Below are 21,352 nucleotides of genomic sequence, written 5' to 3'. Positions count from 1 at the left end.
CTAGAGAAACAAGAGCCTTCACACAAACAGATATATGCACACCCATGTTTATTGCAGCTCTGTTTACAAGAGCAAAAAGCTGGAAGCAACCAAGGTGTCCATGAACGGATGAATGGGTAAATAAATTGTGGTATATTCACACAATGGAATACTATGCATCGATAAAGAACAGTGACGAATCTCTGAAACATTTCATAACATGGAGGAACCTGGAAGGCATTATGCTGAGCGAAATTAGTCAGAGGCAAAAGGACAAATATTGTATAAGACCACTATTATAAGATTTTGAGAAATAGTATAAACTGAGAAGAACACATACTTTTGTGGTTACGAGGTGGGGAGGGTGGGAGAGGGTTTTTCACTGATTAGTTAGTAGATAAGAATTTCTTTAGGTGAAGGGAAGGACAATACTCAGTACACGGAAGGTCAACTCAACTGGACGGGACCAAAAGCAAAGGAAGGTTCCGGGATAAACTGAATGCTTCGACGGTCAGCGGAGCAAGGGCGGGGGTTTGGGGACCATGGTTTAAGGGGACTTCTAAGTCAATTGGCAAAATAATTCTATTATGAAAAAATTCTGCATCCCACTTTGAAATGTGGCGTCTGGGGTCTTAAATGCTAACAAGCGGCCATCTAAGATGCATCAATTCGTCTCAACCCACCTGGATCAAAGGAGAATGAGGAACACCAAGGTCACAGGATAACTAAGAGCCCAAGAGACAGAAAGGGCCACATGAACCAGAGACCTACATCATCCTGAGACCAGAAGAACTAGTTGGTGCCCGGCCACAACCGATGACTGCCCTGACAGGGAGCAGAACAGAGAACCCCTGAGGGAGCAGGAGATCAGTGGGATGCAGACCCCAAATTCTCACAAAAAGACCATACTTAATGGTCTGACTGAGACTAGAGAAATCCCGGCGGTCATGGTCCCCAAACCTTCTGTTGGCCCAGGACAGGAACCATTCCTGAAGACAACTCATCAGACATGAAAGTGAGTGGACAGTGGGTAGGAGAGAGATGCTGATGAAGAGTGAGCTATTTGTATCAGGTGGACACTTGAGACTGTGTTGGCATCTCCTGTCTGGAGGGGGGATGGGAGAATAGAGAGAGTTGGAAGCTGGCAAAATTGTCACGAGAGACTGGAAGGGCTGACTCATTAGGGGGAGAGCAAGTGGGAGTAAGGTGTATATAAACTTATATGTGACAGTTTGACTTGATTTGTAAACGTTCACTTGAAGCTCAATAAAAGTTAATTAAAAAAATAGTTTTATTGAGATATAATTTGCATACCATAAGGTTCACTCATTTAAAGTATACAGTTCAGTGACTTTTACTATATTCACAGACTTGTATATTAGAACCTTTTCATTAGTTCAGAAAGAAACTCTGCACTCCTATGCAATCACCAACCAACCCCCAACCCTTACCTCCACTGTAGGCAACCACTGATCTGCTTTTGTCTCTGTAGGTTAACTGATTCTGAACATTTCATATAAATGGAACCATACAATATATGGTCCTTTGTGACTAGCTTCTTTCAGTTAGCATGATTTCAAGTTTCATCCATGTTGCAGCATCTATCAATACTTGATTCCTTTTTATTGCCAAATAATATTCTGTTATATAGATAAGCCGATTGCTGTCGAGTTGATTCCAACTCATAGCGACCCTATAGGACAGAGTAGAACTGCCTGATAGAGTTTCCAAGGAGCACCTTGTGGATACAAACTGCCGACCTTTTGGTTAGCAAGCATAGTTCTTACCCACTACACCACAAGGGTTTCCGTTGTATAGATACACCACATTTTATTTATCCATTTTCAGTTGATAGACATTTTTTTGGCTGTTATTAATATGCTGCCATGAATGTGTTCGTGTGGACATGTGTTTTCATTTCTTTTGGATATATACTGGGAAGTTGAATTGTTGGATCATATGATAATTCCATGTTTCACCTTTTGAGGAACTGCTAGACTGTTTTCCAAAGTGGCTGTACCATTTTACATTCCCACCAACAGTGTTTGAGGGTTCCAATTCTCCACATCCTGGAAACACTTATTTTTTATTTTTAACCAACAACAAACATTTTATTTATTGGGAAAGACGGCCTTATCTCCCAACTTAGGGAAACTTAAGGGTGTTCATTTTTACCATAGTCAGTACTTTATTGATGATCTTAAACATTGTATTAAGGGAAGAAAGAGAAATAAAAGTCGTAATATTTGGAAAGACATAGTAATTCTGTTTTTATTTGGAGATGATGTGATGTATGCTTGGAAAGTCAATTTAGAAGACATAGCAATCCTAAATGTGTGCATACCAAACAACCCACGTACAAAATATCTGGTGCAAAAACTTATAGAACTGGAAGGAGAAAAAAACAAACTCACAATTATAGTTGGACATATCAACACCCATCTCTTAGCAATTGTGGACAGAATATTAGCAAGCAGTCACAAATGTGGTCAGAATATTAGCAAGGACATAGATGAGCTCAAAAACAGTATGATAAACAAAATTGATTAAACATTTATATACTACTTAACCAAACAACAAAGAAAATACATTCTTTTCGTGTTTCCACAGAACATATACCAAGAAAGATCATATTGTGTGCCATAAAACTAACCTCAACAAAGTTAAAAGAATCAAAATCATATACTGCGTATTTTCCACAATGATAGGATAAAAGTAATTGAAAGGTGACAGGAAAATTCCCAAACACTTGGATTAAATAAACTATACACTTCTAAATAACCCATGTGTCAAAGAGGGAAATTGAGACAAGGGGGGAAAAAAAAAACCATTGAACTGAATGAAAATGAAAAATAAAACCAAACCCAAACCCACTGCCGTCAAGTCAATTCCAAGTAATAAAGACCGTATAAGGACAAAGTAGAACTGCCCCGTAAGGTTGAAAACATTTATTTCCTGTGTTTTTTATTACAGCCATCCCAGTAGGTATGAAGTGGTATCTCACTGTGGTTTTGATCCTGTTCCTCACTTTTGCAGCCTTTGGTGGTACCTGGTACTTCTATACGCTAAGCCTCTCAGAGGTTATTTTTTTCTTTTAGGACAAATTGCCTTACTGTCTGCAGGCATTTTAGGTTCTGGTTTCTTCTGATCAGTACTTGCCTCCGTTTGCTTTCTGGTATCCAAAGGTTTTTTGGAAGTTCTTGTCCACTCGTTTTTCTCCTTCTGTTCCCATTATCCTTTTGAATGAGTGTGTGGTTGGTTTGTGTGTGTGTGTGTGTGTGTGTGTGTGTGCAAGTTCTGTGGCAGTCATTTTGGTGAAATCTAAGAAATAAGAGAACGTAAGTATGTAATCAGTCCTCTAAAATTAATCTGACTTCCCAAATTGTACTTTTGAATACCCTATCTGTGTAAATAGTCCAAAATGTGGCTATTGCTTGTAGGAAGAATTATAAGGACCAGAAATACTCCTACAATGAATAGAAAAAGAAAAAAAGTAGGCTTGGAAAGGACTACTATTAGTTTCATCCAAATCCTTTCAAAGTGTTGAATTTGAATCTTTTTTGGTAAAACTGATTTGCACAGCTTGGTATGTGTGTAATCTAGCTAGAATATCTTAAATGAGCTAACAATTTTTAGTTTCCAAGTTTGCTAATAGCAGTTGTATTTACTATTGGCTATAAATTTTTTTTTTTTAAGTAAACTTTTATTGTTTAATGTCCAGTAAACTCAAGAGTTAAGTCATGCGAGTACATTGGGGAATAGAGTAGTAATAATAAAAGGTACCATTTATTGAGCTCTGTCTACATGTCAAAGATTGTTGAAAGCCCTTTGTATATATTATCTCATTTAGTCCTCACAATAACTGTGTGAGGTTGATATGGCTTTTTGTTTGTTTGCTTTTTAATCTCACCTGTAAGTTAAGGAAACTGAGGCATAGAGTGGTGAAGTAACTTGCGCAAGGACACACAATTAGTAAATGGTAGAGCCTCCTTTTAAGTTCACAGTCTGGTCCCTGAGCGTGTAGTCATTACTCTACTGCCTGACATTGTTACGGGAACTTAAATATATTATCTTACATGTTAAGAAGGGAAGTACTCATGAAATAGCAAAGCAAATGTTAACTTAATCCTTTTTTTTTAAGGAGTAGTAGTAGGTCGAAGAATAAGTACAAATTCGTGATCTGATGTTTAGAAGATAAACTATTACCTAATGTTCTCTTCAACATTCATATTTAGCTTACATTGTAGTTTGGATCAAAAATGGTTATCACTTGATTTAGTGATGAAATTTACTTTTAGAGGTGGGAGTATAATTACCATGTGGAGTGTTCTGTATTGCACCTTATATTCTTAAGGAGAGAGGAGACATAAAAATGTCATTGGGTGGTACTGAAAAATTGGGCATTGGCAAAAGGATTAGTGACAGATCCGTTTTCTACCAATATTTCAGAATAATTTTGGTCCAATGTTTTATATTGTGCGTTTCCACCAGAGTCTGATTTTGTGGCTCATCTTTTCTAAATAGTTCTGTTTTATAGTGTGTATATATAGGTCATTCTGAATCAAGTTAACTTCACAGTTGATTGGGACCTTGTTTCAAGCTTATTGAACAAAGCTCTGTAACACAGAATTTTGGGCATAGGGCCATTTCCAGAGTCTGGTCCAAACAAGCAGTAACAAAGATTGCCTCTTTTCTTGGCTGAAGGCTTTCTCTGTGTAGCTTGACTCAGAACTCTTACTCTTTTCTACCCTTTTCATACCCCTCTCCTTTTTCTATTTAGGGCAGAAGTGTTTGGATTTTCATTCTGTAGTTACTCTTTCAGCAAACATTTATTGTGCGTTTACTTAAATATAAGATTCTTTGCATGAAACCCATAGTGCCCTCACTATATTGGAAATGGCAGCTCTGAGGCTAGTGGGCCTTCTAATATAATATTGTACAAAATATATGCAATATTAAGTAGTGTTACTATGTCATGTCTGCCATTCTATCTTTTGCTAATTGGAAAGGATTTTTCTGGTGTATCTCTAAAAAAATCATATGTATTTTTTTTTTCCCCAAAGTGGAAAGGGAAAGGAGGAACACAATTAAACCAATAAATTCCTGTACAATAGTTTTAAATCATTGTATCTTAAAAGGTAATTAAAAAAATCTCTTTCTACTTAAAAATTTCTCATTTCTGTATCCCTTTTAGAAAATAATGTTTTCCTCTCTACATAGATTTGCTTTTGGAATATTTAAAAAAAAATTTTTTTTTAAAAATTGCGTTTAGGTGAAAATTTAGAGTAGATTAGTTTCCAGTTTGATAGTTTGTATGTAACGTGTTCCCTGACGTTGGCTGCATTCTCCACAGTGTGTCAGCACACTCCCCATTTCTGTCCTGGCTTCCCCGTTTCCTTTCGTCAGGTTGCCTTCTTGTCTTTGCTTTTGGGCAAATGTCTTTTTGATCTCGTATAATTGACTGTTCTATGGAACACGTTCCTCTCGGGTGTTGTTTATTTTATGGGCCTATCTATTGCTTGGCTGAAAGGTGGCCTCGGGGAATGGCTTAAATTCCAGTTCAGAAGGGTATCTTCGGGCCGTAGTCTCAGAGGTTCCTTTAGTCTGTGTCAGACCACTAAATCTGGTCTTTTTTCTGAACTTGGTTTTTTTGTTTTACATTTTTCTCCCACCCTGTCTGGGACCCTCTCTTGTGATCCCAGTCAGAGTGGTCAGTAGTGGTAGCCGGGCACCATCTAATTCTTCTGCTCTTGGGGTTATGTAGGCTGCGGTTCACGTGGTCCATTAGTCCTTTGGACTAATTGCTTCTTTGAATCTTTGGTTTTCTTCACTGTCCATTACTCCAGATGGTAAGAGACCAATAGTTGTATTTTAGATGGCCGCTCGCAAATTTTAAGACCCTAGATGTTACTCATCAAAGTATGGTGTAGAACATTGTCCTTATGAACTGTGTTGTGCCAGTTGACACGGATGTCCCCCGAGTCTATGTTTCTTTGCCTTTAAGCCTAGGAACTTTGTTCCACGAGGTGTTGTTTACGTCTAAGAAGTTTCCGTGACTGTGCCCCTTGTGCTGTTGTCTATGTTAATATTCATATAGCACCTACAATTATGTATGTGTATATCCACAACCAAATCTGTATCTGCAGGTGAGTGTGCTCCCTTACACCCTTCCATACCTCTTTAGCATACCTGTCTTATCTGTGTATCCATTGATAAATTATTATTTATTAATACATTGTGGCAGGATTGTCTGTATTATAGTAATTACCATAGTTGCTATTGCCTTTTATTCTTGAGTTCTCTCAGTGTCTGAAGTGTTTCTCTTGTAGACAGCATATTAATGGGTTATGGTTTTTTAATCCATGCTGACACTTTTCGTCTCTTTACTGGTGCATTTAAGCCATTACTTTCAGTGTGATTATCAGTAGGTATGAGTTTACTGTTCTCATTTTGTTGTGCTTATTTTTGTGGTGTTGATGGTTTCTTTGTTCTGCTTAATTTTTTGTGCTGAGTTCTTTTTGTTTGGATTTTCTTTTCATTTTTATCATTGTTGATTTTGTGTTTATTGAGTTTTTATGTTTTTTTCTTTTGATAAGTAGGTTTGTGAACTTTATCTGTGGTTACCTTGAAATTTACCTTTATCTTCCTAAGTTTAAAGCAGTCTTTTATTTCTTGGTATTGCCTTGACTTTCCATTTGGAAGTTCTATAACTATACCACTTATTCCCCCTTTTTGTTTTGATGTTGTCATCGTTTACAGATGGACATTTCTAGTTCCCTGTTTTCAGTCTTTTAAGTTTGTTTTATCTTTTAGAATTCTTTATCGGGGATAGTATCTGGGTGATGTTGTCCTGTGTCGTCATTTTAGGTTGTTGTCCCATGTTGTTGGTTTTCTGTCCGAAGGACTCCCTTTAATATTTCTGGTAAGATTGGTCTGGTTTTTACCAATTCCCTTAATGTCTGTTTATCTGGAAATGTTCTACTTTCATGATTCTATTTGAGAGACAGTTTTGCTGGGTATGTAATTCTTGGTTGGCAGTTTTTTTCTTTTACATATCTCTTCCCATTGCCTTCTTGTCTGTGTGGTTTCTGCCAAGTAATCAGAGCTTAGCCTTACTGATTCCCCTTTGTAGGTGACTTTTCGTTTTTCCTGAGCTGCTCTCAGGATTCTTTTTGGGTCTTTGGTTTTGGCAAGTTTGATTGTGATATGTCTTGGTGACTTTCTTTTCGGGCCTGTTCAGTATGGGGTCGATTGAGGTTCTTGGATAGATATCGTCTTGTCTTTCTTGATATTAGGGAAGTTTTCTGCCAGCAAACTTTGACAGTTCTCTGTGTGTGTGTGTTTTGCGTCCTCCCATTCTGGAATTTTGGTCACGTGTAAATTTTTCCTCTTGAGTGTGTCCCACACAATTCTTTGGCTTTCTTCATTTTCCTTCATTCTTTTTTTCTGATTTTTCCTCAAACAAACTGGCATCAAGGGATTTGGCCTCTGTTTCACTGGGTCTGTCTTCCACTGATTCATCTCTGCTGCTATGTCCTCTTCAGTTTTCTGTTTCTGAAATTTTATTGTTAATATCTTGGGTATGGGGTTGCTGTTTTTGTGTGGTTTCTAATTGTCTATTTTTTCATTTTGTTCTTGTGTTGTTTTCATGAATTATTCTATTGCTTTGTGTTTTCCTTGATTTTTGTTTCTGTTTTTTCTTGGTTTTTGTGTGTTTTCTTTGATCTCTTGGCGAATCCTATATATTAGTCTTTTGAATTCCTTATCAGGTAGTTGCATAGCTTTCTCTGGAAGGTTTTTTGATTCTTTATTTTGGTCACTTGCTGGAGCCATCTTGTCCCACTTCATTATGTGATTTGATATTGTCTGTTGTCTTTGAGGCATTAAGGTGTTATATTTATTTATTTGCTACATTTTGATTTTTTGTTTTTGTTTTATTTTGATTTATTCAAGTAGGCACGGCGTGTATGTTACTTTGGTCACTAGTTTGGCTACACTGGAGCTCTCCCCACCTGTCTCTAGGCGGGAGGAGGAGCAGCTGGGTTTGTGAACGCAGGTCTGTGTTTGCTGGTCTTGCCAGGGCAGCTGAGGATGTAGCTGGTGTTGCTGGTAAGGTGATAATATCTGTTTGGCCAGTCACCTGGGCGTGGGTGCAGGAAACGTTCTCACTGGTCACTGGGATATGTGTTGTGTTTGCGCACTGCTGGTTGGTGGGTGGCCAGGGCTAGGGTGCCTGGGTTATTGGTCACTAGGTGGGTGGTATGGAAACTCTCACCGATGGTCCTGGGCAGGCAGTGCCATGCAGGGGTGGTCGGAGCGGGCACAACCCTCCAATTGTAGGTGGTGGTAGGTGGTGCAGGGGAGAGGCAGGGGGGAATGTCACCAGTCCATGGGTGCCCCCTAAGAGATTGTGCCCCTGTCCACGAGAGCGTGACACAGGGGAGGATGCGCCACCAGTCCTTGGGCCCCCGGCTCAGGTGGCTGGAGAGAGTAGGAGGTGCTGCTGGTCTGTGGGCCCCCAGCGTGGGTTGCTAGGTGTGGGAGGAGGTGCCTCTGGTTCACAGGCTCCCGGTACCAGTGGCTGGGGGCAGCTGTGGGCGTTGTCAGTCATGGTCCTCTGGCTCAGGTGGCTAGGCTTAGGAGCGGACACCGCTGGTCTGCAGGTCCTTGACATGGGTAGGTGGGCACAAGAGGGGGTGCCTCTGGACCATAGGGTCCCAGTTTGGGTGGCTGGGTGGAGAAGCAGGTGCTGCTGGTCCGTGGGCCCCCAGTGTGGGCGGCTGGATGTAGGAGTAGTTGCCGCTGTGGTCCCAGTGCCGGTGGCCAAGCAGAAAAGTGGACACCACTCATCTGTGGGCCCCAGCTTGGTTAGATGGGCTTAGGAGCTGGCGCTGCTGGTTCACAGGCGTGGGTGGCTGGACAGAAGAGGGGGCACTGTTTCACCATGGGCTCCTAGCACAGGTGGCTGTTCAGAGAAGTGGGTACTGCTTTTCTACAACTCCCAGCTCTGGTAATTGGAAAGAGAGGTAGGTGCTGCCAGTCTGTGGATCCCTGGTGCGAGTGGCTAAACGAAGGGGCAGGTGTTGCCAGTCCATGGGCCTCTGGCTCAGGGGACAGGGCAGTGGTGGATGCCACCAGACTGTGATTGTGTGCAGGGTAGATATATGAGGGGACTGGAGGGGGGCCCCGCAGGTGTGTGGGACTCTGGCATGGGTGAATGGGGAGGTGCAGTGGGTGAGGTGAGTGCAGTTAACTTTTCAGGGCTGGAGCACTCCTGCCTGTTTCTGGATATGGGTGCAGAATCCCTCTTGCTTGGCTGTACCAGAAGATGGGGGCTCTGATGGAGAATGCTACTTGGTTTGTCTCAACATGGCTGCGCTGTGCAGGTTCAGCTGGCAGGGCACTGGCAATCCGTAATCCTTTGTGCCTGCTGTTTTTGTAGAGTCTCTCCTTCCACTTGGCACTCGGTCTGATTCTTCAGCCTTGCATTTTATGCTCAGGGTTCCAAGTTGTCTTCTATATCTGTTTCACTTACTTTCTCAGGTCTTTGTTGTAAGAGGAATGTTATGAGGCGTCTGACTACACTGCCATCTTGAACCGTCCCTTTTTGAAATATTGTAATTATTCCTTTACAGCTTTTCCTTTGCACAGAATTTATTTTAGTTATTCAGTTCCCAATCTGCTCATGTTTGGGGCCTGCTTTGCTCTTTAATAAGAAATTGTTAAGTTTGATTTCCTAATTTCCTTAGTCTTTCTTTAACTCTTAATAAGAGTAGAGTTCAACTTTTTATTGTTTTTATTTTTAGTTCAACTTATTTTTGTCCACGGTGTTTTAAAATTTCTCATCTCTGAGCAGGTGTTTTATTTTCATGTCTCTTTGCCTGTCAGATATGGCTGACTAAAATGAGGCTGCTTCTCTGGGGTCATTTGATGCTGCTCCAGGAATACTTAGTCATTCTTCTCTGCGCTGTATTTGAAATTTGTGTATAATCGAAGACTTTCAAAAATTAGCTTATACTTAATACTCTCAAAGGAATACGTGTAATATATATTATAACCAAACAAACAAACAAACAAAAAAACCCCTCAAACCCATTGCTGTAGAGTTGGTCCCAACTCATAGCGACCCTATAGGACAGAGTAGAACTGCTCCACAGGGTTTCTAAGGAGTACCCGGTGGATTCGAATTGCCGACCTTTTGGTAGGCAGTGGTAGCTCTTAACCACTGCTGCACCAGGTTTTCCATATGTTATATGTTATTAAAACAAACATCTGTGCATCCATCACCTAAGTTAAGAACTAGACAGTGATCAATTCTGTTGCATCTACCTGTGTACTTCTCTCCATATTCTCAAGGGAATGTGTATCATTTAAAGTTTTTATCAATGTAAATATATATACCTAGACAATTTTGGGTGGGTTAGCCAATTATTGTTTAATTTTGCTTGTGTTTGAGTTTTATAAAAATTAATTCATGCTGTATGTCGTCTATAGTGTGATGTGCTTTTTTTTTTTTTAATCCAGCATTATGTTTCTGAGATTTATTTATATAGTAAAACCTGTGAAAGTCAGAACCTCTTTAAGGCAGAAACCTATCAGAGAGGAAAACTCAAATATTTTCCACTAAAATGAATGATAAAAAAGTCAGATTGCGCCCTGTCAAAGGTAGAAAACGTGCAAGACCTGGAAAAACAATGCAGTCCATCAAGTTCCGGCTCTCACTGGTTTCACTGTATTTCATGTAGCTGTAGTTCATTCATTCTCATTAATACATAATATTTCAAGTATAAAAATGGCACATTTTTGCATTTACATTTAATGGGCTTTTTTCCTATGGTGTGAGGTGGGGATCCAATTTCGGGTGTTTTTCCCTATATGACAAACTGGTGCATTATTTGATTAATGCACCCTTCCCACTGTGCCATCACCATATGATAACAAGTTTCCCTTTAAGCATGGATTTGTTTCTGAGTTCTCTCTTCTGTTGAATTGGTCCATATATTTAACTGTATAAGAACCCTACTGAGCCTGGTGGCACAGTGGTTAAATTGCCTGGCTGCTAACTGAGAGACTGGTGGTTCGAACCCACCAGCCTCTGTACAGGAGAAAGATGCAGCAGTCTGCTTGTGTAAAGATTTACAGCTGTGGAAACTCTATGGGACCATTCTGCTCTGTCCTGTAGGGTTGCTACGAGTCAGAATTGACTCAATGGCAGTGGGGTAGGTCTTATTTACTATGGCTTTAATAATAAATCTATAGGCAAGTCCTTCCTACTTCTAAATTTTTTTTTTTCACCATATCTTGGCCATTCTTTCCACCTTCCCCTTACATACCCATTTTGAAACTACGAAAAATCCTGTTGAGAGATTTTTATTGGGATGTGTCGATGCTGTAGGTCAATTTGGAAAGACTTGGCATCATTCCTTCACTTGGTGGAGCTGGGGGATGGAGGTGTATGCTAGGTTTGAGTAGGTGGAGGTGTGCTGTTCCAGCTTTGAAGGCAATAATTTTTGCATTTTCAGGTTAATCTGCTGAATTCCTATTTCACTGTTATCTTCTTTCATTATTTGTGACTGGAAGTAATACATAGAATTGGGTGGGGAGATTTTATTCAGGTGTTCTGATAATTTTTTTCTATCGATTATGTTATGTTTTCCATTGCTTTTATTCTCTCTCACAACTCCTAATTATTTTTAATTATCATTTGAAACTGTCAAAAGAGGTTTTCTTAATTATATTAGCTCTAGATTATGCCTCTGAAAACCAATAAGGCAGTTGCTATCCAGTCAATTTTGACTCATGGCAGCCCCATGTCTGTCAAAGTAGAACTGTGCTTCATAGAGTTTTTTTTCTTGAACATTTTATTGTGTTTTAGGTGAAAGTTTACACAGCAAGTTAGTTTCCGATTCAACAATTTATATACAGTTGCTATTCCTGCAATGTGTTAGCTCTCTTCCCATTTTCACCCTGCCTTCCCCGTTTCCATCCCTCCCATTTCTGTGCCCCTCCTTGCCTTTTCATTTTTACTTTTGAGCAAATGTTGCCTGTTTGGTCTTGTATAGGTGATTGTTCTAAGGAGCATATTTCTCATGGGTGTTGTTGTTTATTTTATATGCCAGTCTGTTATTTGGCTGAAAGGTGACCACCGGGATTGACTTCAGTTCTAGGTTAAAAAGGTGTCTTAGGGTAATCTTGGGGGTTCCTACATTTTCTATTAGTCTAGTAAGTCTGGTCTTCTTTATGAATTTGTGTTTTGTTCTACCTTTTTCTCCCATTCTAACAGGAACCTTCTATAGTATCCCTGGTCAGAGTGGTCAGTAGTGGTATGGTAGCTGGACACCGTCTAGTTCTTCTGATCTCAGGCTAGAGGAGGCGCTGGTTTGTGTGGGCCATTAGTTGTGTAGACTAATTATTTCCTTGAGTCTTTGGTTTACTTCACTCTCCTTTGCTCCAGACAGGAAGAGACCTGTTGTTGTGTCTTAGATGGTCACTCACAAGCTCTTAAGACCCCAGATGCTACTCACCAAAGCAGGATGTAGAACATTTTCTTTATGAACTATTTTATGCTAATTGGCCTAGATATTCCCCGAGACTGTGGTCCTTAGTAACTCAGTAACTCAGTGCCTCAGGGTGTTTGGATATGTCTAAGAAGTTTCCATCAGTGTGCCCCCTATCTGTAGGATTTTCAGTGGCTGGTTTTTTGAAAGTAGATTGCCAGGGCTTTCTTCCTAGGATCCTCTGGGTGAACTTGAACCTCCAGCCTTTTGTTCAGCAGCCAAGCTTGTTAACTGCACCTTACATTACCCAAATTCAAAGAGCTTTGTGTTAGACTGTGTTAAGACTGATGCTGCTCTGTCTTTGTTACTAGCCCGTTGCAGAGCAGCTTTTTTTAATGTGCTGAAGGTACATTCAGAAAATTATTTTTAAATTGCGAAGATTCCCTCCACATTAAAAACTTTTGTGAGCCATTGCATAATTTCAAAACTGAACAAGGGAGTTGTTAAACTGTTCATTTTATTGTCATTTGATGTTTCACCAGTAAATGGAAACACCATTCTTTGTTACATTTAGTTCTTGAATTTTGTGAGCTTTGAATTATAAAAGGTCTTTAGGAATATATTCATGACTTAAAAGATGATTCCCTCCCCATTTGGTCTATCTGTTACTTCCAAATTTATCTCATAATGCATTCTATCTTGACTTCATCACTTCTCCTTCAGTAGCCAGATCATCAGGCGTGGTCTTCATTTATTAAAACTTGTCTTTGGATTTCTATCTTTTCTCCAGTCTGTCCTACTGATATCCACACCTGTAAGACCCTGCCTTTTTTCTTTCAAATGAATTTTAGTCTTTAGGACTTGTTTATCTTGTAATCATAGAATTTTCAAGCTAGGACCTTAATACTTAACTACGCTCATTCTGAAATTCTTTTACTAGTAGGAGAACTGGAGATTTGAACTATAATTCACATTCATTATCTTTCTAATACGAAACACAGTATGTCCATGTTTTATATTGATATTTTAGAAATACTTTACCTTGATTGCAGGTTGTAGACTGGATAGTTTGGTAAATAAGATTCAGTTTTGGCTAATATCTTTTGGTACTTTCTTGTGTCAAGCAATGTTTTGAGTTTTAAAATATATAAGCAAAATGCAGTTTTAGTTAATTAAGCTTATGTAATATTTTACAACCAGTAAGTGAAAAAGCCAGTATTCACACCTAGGTTTTCTGGTTTCAAGTTTGTGTGCTTTTTTTAAACCGGTGATTTTTCGTTGTGCTGTATGGGTGTAGGCATTGCTTCTGAGTGGTTACCTGAACTTTCTAATCTCTCTCAACTAGAGTAACTCTTAATTTTATCTGCAGTATGTTATGTTAAAAACTAGATTTCTTTATGCCAAACTGCTTCTTTGGTATTAAAAATGAAGAAAACTCTGTGAATATAAGGAAATTCAAGTATGAAAAAGGAGTAGTCTCACTAAAAAAGCTAACTTTGGCTTGGTGAACATATGCATGCTGTTGTTATACAAATGTTCCAAGTCGGTTCCCCTCCTCCTGCTTACTTTACTTGCTCATCCTGCCACATGCAAGATTGTGCATTGCTGGACCGATTGTGATTTGGACTTCGTGATTCAGAATTGGGAGAATGAGGAAGGCTACACCTGGAGAAGAGTTTTTCAAGGAATTTGAAATAGTGTCCTATGTCAGTTCTGCAATGTGTAAGGGAAGTAGGAAGGATGAGAAAAGACGACATTAAGAAAAAGAATTGTGGACTCCATGATGTTTGATAAAAATAGGAAAAGAACTTGAGACATTTTGAATTTATTTTTCCCTTGAAGACTGTTTTACTAGTTTACTGTTTACTAATTGTCTTAGTCATCTACCTAACCCAACCCACTGCCATCGAGTCGATTCCGACTCATAGCGACCCAGTAAGACAGAGTAGTCATCTAGGACTGCTATAACAGAAATACCACAAGTAGATGACTTTAACAAAGAGAAATTTATTTTCTCACAATCTAGTAGGCTTGAAGTCCAAATTCAGGGCATCAGCTCCAAGGGAAGCCTTTCTCTCTCTGTTGGCTCTGGAGGAAGCTCCTTCTTGTCAGTCTTCCCCTGGACTAGGAGCTTCTCCATGCAGAACTCCAGGTCCAGAGGACACACTCTGCTCCTGGTGCTTCTTTCTTGGTGGTATGAGGTTCCTCCCTTTCTGCTTGCTTCCCTTTCTTTTTATCTCTCGCAAGATAAAAGGTGGTGCAGGGCCACACCCCAGGGAAACTCTCTTTACATTGGATCAGGGATGTGACCTAGGTAAGGGTGTTACAATCCCACCCTAATCTTCTTTAATGTAAAATTACAATCACAAAATGGAGGGCCACCACACAATACTGGGAATAATGGCCTAGCCAAGTTGACATATATTTTTTGGGGACAATGTTCAATCCATGACTAGTGTTTAAACGGGTGAGATAGCCTTAATTTTTTTATTTTGTTTTCTCAGATCTACTTTTTTGGTAAAGATTGCCATGGTTGCTCCATAGAGAACAGAGTGGGAGGAGGCCAGGTTAGATATAAGTGGACTAGCTAGAAAGCTATTACAATAGCCAAGGTGAGAGATGATGGTAGATTGACTAGGATTAAAGTAGTGAGAACAGAACGAAACATTTTTCTGGTAAATGTGACAAGATTTTGTGATACTGGGTTTGAAGCTAACGCTAGATATCTGACTTACACAGCTTGATAAATAATTGAAGTAGAAACATTGAAATAGGGTCAAGTAGACTATGTGTTTGATTTGGGGCACATTCATTTTGAGGTACCCTTGAAATATCTGACTGGAATGTTAAACAGTTTTGTATATGAGTCTACAGCTCAGAGAAGAGGTTTAGAATAGATATAGAAAAGCTTATCTGTGTGAATGATAATTTAAGCCTGAGTGTGGATGAGCTTGCTAAAGAGAACGTATGAAGAGGAAAGATCCTAGGAGTAAACCGGGAGAGTCTGCATCTGTGGAGGAAGATGACCCAGTTCAGAGAGGTAGGAACAAACTCAGCTGTGTTTCGGTCCATAGTTTCTGCCTTCCAGTGAAATCTCAGTGTTTTCCATCCTCTGGAGTTATGAATTCTCAAACTTAATTCCATGTCCTGCAGAGTTTACCTAAGATCTATACTAGTTAAACTTGTGCTAGACCTGTTAGAAAAGAAAGTCATTTAGACATATGTAGAGGCATTCCGAAACAAAATGTAGCTCTTAACTACAATGTATAACATCAGTGACCTTGTATCAGATAATACTTAAAATTATTGAGAGAGCAGGGTGGTCAGAGATGTCAATTGTTTTGTTATAAAAACAGATCTGCTTTGTTACAAGAGCTATAAAGGGCTTGAGATTTTGCCCTACATGCACACTAACAAGTTAGCCTGCCAAAGTTTTATCCATACTGGTGGCACAGAGGCAAAAAGCTTAGCTGCTAACCAAGAGGTCTGCAGTTCGAATCCACTAGCTGCTCCTTGGAAACCCTGAGGGTCAATTCTGCTATGTCCTGTGTCACTAGGAGTTATAATTGACTCAGTGGCAATGGGTTTTTTTGGGTAGAAGACATAAGACTCTGGGTCAGAGACATAGGACGTTATGACTCATGGCAGTAGCAGGAGCCGGAGTGTTAACATTTGTGCCAGTTTTCCAAGCCTCAGGGTCCGTAGAACAATGTGAAGAAGGACAAGTAATGACTGTGGCGATGCCTCTCCTGTAATGCTGTATAGTGCTTTACAGGAGGTTACAGAACCCAAGCTTTTATAATGGGCAAGTAAGCCTACCTGGCCTTGCCCTGGAGGGAGGTGGCATCTTTATTATACTGGACAGAACACAAACCTGCCCTTTCTTCTGAGGAAGATACTATTTTTATCTTCTGAGGCTGTTCATTATATAAACATACTTGAAAAGATAGTCTGGATCAAAGGTAGTCAATGCCTCTACTCACAAAATCTATAGAAATTTGAGGGGTCCAAAGATAATTCTTTTCCAACAGCATTCACCTCTTGTTTCTATTCCTGCTTGGCTTCTGGTAAGTTTTTCCTGTGATTATGCCACTTCATTGGTCACTCTGGTTATCTGTGGGTAGAGACTGGGACCAGATCCATTCAGTTTGTTTAAAAAAACATTTAATTAAGGTTACTGTCAACTGTAAGGAAACCCTGGTGGCATAGTGGTTAAGTGCTATGGCTGCTAACCAAAAGGCCTTCAGTTTGAATCCATCAGGCACTCCTTGAAAACTCTGTGGGGCAGTTCTGCTCTGTCCTATAGAGTCACTATGAGTCAGAATTGAAACAATGGGTTTTAATCAACTGTAAAGGAGCCCTGGTAGTGCAGTGGTTAAATGCTTGACTGTTAACCAGAAGTTGGCAGTTTGAACCAACCTATTGGGTCTGCGAGAGAAAGACCTAATGATCTGCCCACATAATGATCACAGCCTAGAAAATCCTGTGGGGCAGTATTTTCTGTCACATGGGTTCTCTGTAAGTCAAAATTGACTTGATGGCACCAAACAGCAACAATAACATCAACAGGATAACAGGATGAGGCCAATTGCTATATTGACCTCAATCAAGTGTGCTCCCTGGGGTCTTGGACATAGTCAGCTAAACAGCTACTGTAAACCATCAGGATCTACCTTAGAAAGCCAGGTGACTTTCTCCTTAAGTTTCTGTATTGACTTTCTGCTTGATTTGAGGCATTAATCCAGCTACTGCAGGATGTATTAGCAGTTGCACAGACTCGTCCTTGGCCTGCAAGCAGGAAGTCTAGGACAATTCTGTCATCTATAACAGTCTTGACCAATGAGTTGAGATTAACTTGAATGCCTCCAGGGGCAAGGTGATGTCATTGATCTTCTTAGCCAACCTCAGTGACAATTTTCAACCACTTTTTCTTTTTGGATTACTCCCATTGTGGGGATGACTACCTCAGAGTATGCATAATCAGTAAGTCAGTTATCCTTCTGGGAGCCCTCCACCCCAAAATAATCAAGAGTAGCCTCCTTTGGGGGAGATTGTGGTTGTCTGTGTACTACTATATGATCTACTGATGGTGATTCTTTAAACACTTAAAGGTCTCTTAGGACTACCCCTAAGGTGCAAGTTTCCACATTTTTAGGAGGGGGGCAAGTTAATGCTGGCTTAGACACAAGAAGTACTCCCAAGGGTTCATATGGTGGTCTGGAAAGACTGTATCATTTACAGTTGTTGTTATCCCTTCTTGTCCCCTAGGTGGGACCTGCATCAGTTAGGGAGCACAGGTTGGTAATTTTCTCCAGTGGGGCCTCCCTGATGTCTGGTAAGCCTTAGAGTTTCAGTTCACTATGAATAATTGTGTCTAACACTTACTTTTGGAGAGACTGCCTGAAGGCAATCAGTCCAGTCTGTCTTGTTTGTCTATGACACTGGCCAAGTGGTACTCATCTGCTCCCTTGGAATGAATGAATGATGGCTACAGGAATGGGGATAGGAAAGACCTTTGAAAGTACTGACAGGTGTTTTGGCTGGAAGGTATAGGAGCTGGTGCCATCTTCTGTTTCAGAAGACTTCTCTGTGAGGTTAAGGTGAGTAAGGAATAAGGAATGGTAACTAAGTTGTGATCAGAGGTATCTGGCAGGATATGGCCGACCCAGCAACCAGTTAAATTGAAGGTGCTTTCAACAGTTTGGGATAGCTGCACCAGGGCATTTTCCTTTGTGAGGAAGCCTTCAGGGATAATTCTGGAAAACAGAGATCATTAATGTTTCTCTTTCTTCCTTATCTCCTAAGTTCTAAGGTGTTTCTTTCATGGATACCAAGGTTGTTGTTCTCCTTCCACTGCCACAAAATCAGTGTGTCCTGTGCCAGTAGCTAACTTTGCCTTTTTTCCCAGTCCATGACTTGCACCAGAGCTTTTGTCTGGAAAGGTCACGTGCAAGAGGGACAAGGGCGTTTTTACCAAACTTACAGAAACCTATTATGTCTTCAACTTTGGTCCACATGGGCCAGAAACCCCTTACATATCACAAAGACTTGTACTCACAGAGACTTGTACTTAAAGAGGGACTTGGTGAGCAATATATTTAACCAAGTGATCGTTATCCTTATTATCTAAGACCATGGAAATTCAACAGGGGAATCTGTGTGGCTGGACCAGAATTAAGTTATAGTTCTGAAGGCCCCCTTTTGGCTGAGCTGCCACCCAGAGGGCGTACCAACTAGACCAGCCTGGGGTTTCCATTAGGGGAAAGAAAGAAGCATCATGCTCAGTAATGGTCAGAGTAGAATCTCAAGGTTTAAAAATAGGTTTATATAACTCTACCCACCCATTTCATCCTGATTATTACCCAAGAAGTGGCCAAAAAGTGATAATCCCTCCCTAGGTCCAGCCACATTCAGTGACCAAACTGCTTTACTAATAATGTGTGAACTGGGAGATGGTGATTTTTTCAGTTCCGTGTAGCTGGCACTGAGCTTGAGTAGCTACAGCAACCCACTGGGCACGACAGGGTTTCAACTTAGTTGAACCATCAGCGAATCAGGCCCAGGCATTTAGAGGAACCTCTGTGAATCAAGAGCCCAGTTGAGCTAATGGCTTTGCTTCAGGTGCAGAATGGGAGATACAGTTTCCCGAAATGCATAGATCCTGCTTTTTCTGAGATACTGTAGTCATTAAGGCTGGCTACATTCTTGAATACATCATTTCTATATGACAAGGGAGGCTTGTTGGGCCTTGTCTGACCTTGCTAACTATTGAGCTCGAGTTGACCTATTCCAAAACGGGAATTTTCAGGAGGGGTATACCTGCTACACGGTACACCTGTCAGAGAGGCGTTGAGTCCAAAGAGGGTACCTCCAGTGGAGACTCTCTCCCCTTGCTAGAGGCTCTAGTCAATAAAATTATTCATTTATTGTAAGAGACTTGTACTTAAAGGAGTCATAAGAATTGTGGGGCCTAAAGTATTAGTGCTTTTTACATTTCCCAATTATGATAATCCCCTCTGGCACTTATGAGGAGTCACAGTAGATGCATGTAAAATATCAAAACCAATTACACATTGACCAGTTGAAGCCTCAGCAGTAGTATATTGAATCAGTCCAAAGAGCCCCACCCAAAAGGTCACATTAGCTTCCCTTCCCCGCTGTGAATCTTTCCCAACCCTTAGTACCAAAACCAAAACCAAACCAAACCCATTGTTGTCAAGTTGATTTCGACTCATAGTGAACCTGAAGGACAGAGTAGAACTGCTGCATAGGGTTTCCAAGGAGCGCCTGGTGGATTTGAACTGTTGACTTTTCGGTTAGCAGCAGTAGCTCTTAACCACTACGCCACCAGAGTTTCCTTAATCCTCAGTAGCTGAATCTAAGTACCCTTTTCTTCCATATGAGGGTATGAAGTGACTTGGGTTCCTGTATCCAACAGAGCCTTGAAAGTTCGAATCCCTCCTCTCCCCAAAGTTACCTCCTCAGACGTACCCAAGTATCTGTGGTCTTCAGTCTCCCTTGGAAACCTGGGGACGTCTAAAGCAGCTGAAGTTGGGACGTCGGGGGAGGTTGAGGGAAGAGAGCAGCTCCGCACCAGTAGGCAAGGTGCATTCACTTTCAGTTTTGAGAGTGCTGTAGCTGTACAATTATCAACAGATGTTTTTGATCTGCTCAAAACCCTATATTTTGTGGCAGGATCATCATTAGTGACATCGTCCATTTCTGTATGGGGCTGTCTTGATTCAACAGCTATAGCCGCGTTGTTTTCTGGTTGGGGCCGTGGGTTTGCACTCTTTGGCTGACTTGTGCTTGGACAACACAGTGACAACTTGTTTTAGTAAGTCCGATCTTAATGTGGTGACTTGTTTTAGGAGACCACCTTAATACAGAACACATCCTGCTCCATTGTCAAATTAATACCTTGAATTCTTGCTTGATTTCAAAGTAAGGGCTAAGGGAGTTTTTAAGGCCTTGGTGCTGACAGCAGGAATTTCTGTAGATTTCTTTGAATCAGTTTCACGTTCTTCGATGAATCACCTTCCTGAATGTTTTAAACCCAATTCAGTACAGTCAGAGTAGGGAGGTAAGTCAGTGCCCGCAGGAGTTTGTCTCAGGGAAATTTCCCCGAGAGGGCCAAAGTTCCCTTATATCAGATAGGGCCCACTGCAAAAAACACTGAGGCTTTTACTGTCAGTTGTGAGTTGGATTTGACTCGATGACAATGGGTTTGGCTTTTGGTTTTTGTTTAGAATGAATTTAATGTTGACATGATAGACTACAACAGGGAAGCGCCCTAAGATGGCCAGCTGTTGCCATTCTTCTTTAACAAGCATTATGTACTCTGCCCTCTGATGTCCTAAGCAAACTAGCCAAAATTCTAAAGATTCACCTGGTTCTGCCCATGGCGATTGTGAATTTCCCTTGTTTCATGCTCAGTGTAGGAGTTATGTGTCTCTCTGTTGTCCGAACTGTTGTCTGAAAGTCCTAACTGTTGTCTGAAAGGAGACAGACTTTTCTGCCACCTCCCTTCCCTCCCCTCCCCGCCCCCAGGCAAATCCTAGTACTAATTGTTCACTGAGGTTGACTATCAGCTCCATGAGGAAGTCTTCTGCTCTGAAGGAGGTGTGGCAATAACCAGGACATCATTTAGGCAGTTGTCTTTGAGCCTGTTTTCTGGTACTTAGCCTGAAACTACTGCCTTAATCCAGCCTTATTAACGGGCAGTAAAGAGAAAGGTTATTTGTTGACTGTACAATTTGGTCAGCATATTTACTGATGATTCCCATGGACTTCTCTCAAGCCCTGTTAACCAGCCTTTCTTGCTTTTCCAGAAAGTCTTGGTACTGTCAGCATTCCATCCTCATTGCCAAAACTGT

At 40.7% G+C, this 21,352-nt stretch overlaps 1 protein-coding gene across 13 annotated transcripts in view; it reads left to right on the top strand.

Moving 5' to 3' along the window:
- Positions 1-21,352, top strand: part of ABI1 (abl interactor 1) — a 141,103-nt gene that overhangs the window by 73,677 nt on the left and 46,074 nt on the right. The window lies entirely within an intron of this gene.

The sequence above is a fragment of the Loxodonta africana genome, chromosome 4 (assembly GCF_030014295.1).
Source record: "Loxodonta africana isolate mLoxAfr1 chromosome 4, mLoxAfr1.hap2, whole genome shotgun sequence".
NCBI lineage: Eukaryota > Metazoa > Chordata > Mammalia > Proboscidea > Elephantidae > Loxodonta > Loxodonta africana.
This window is presented reverse-complemented; position numbering and strand designations above follow the sequence as displayed.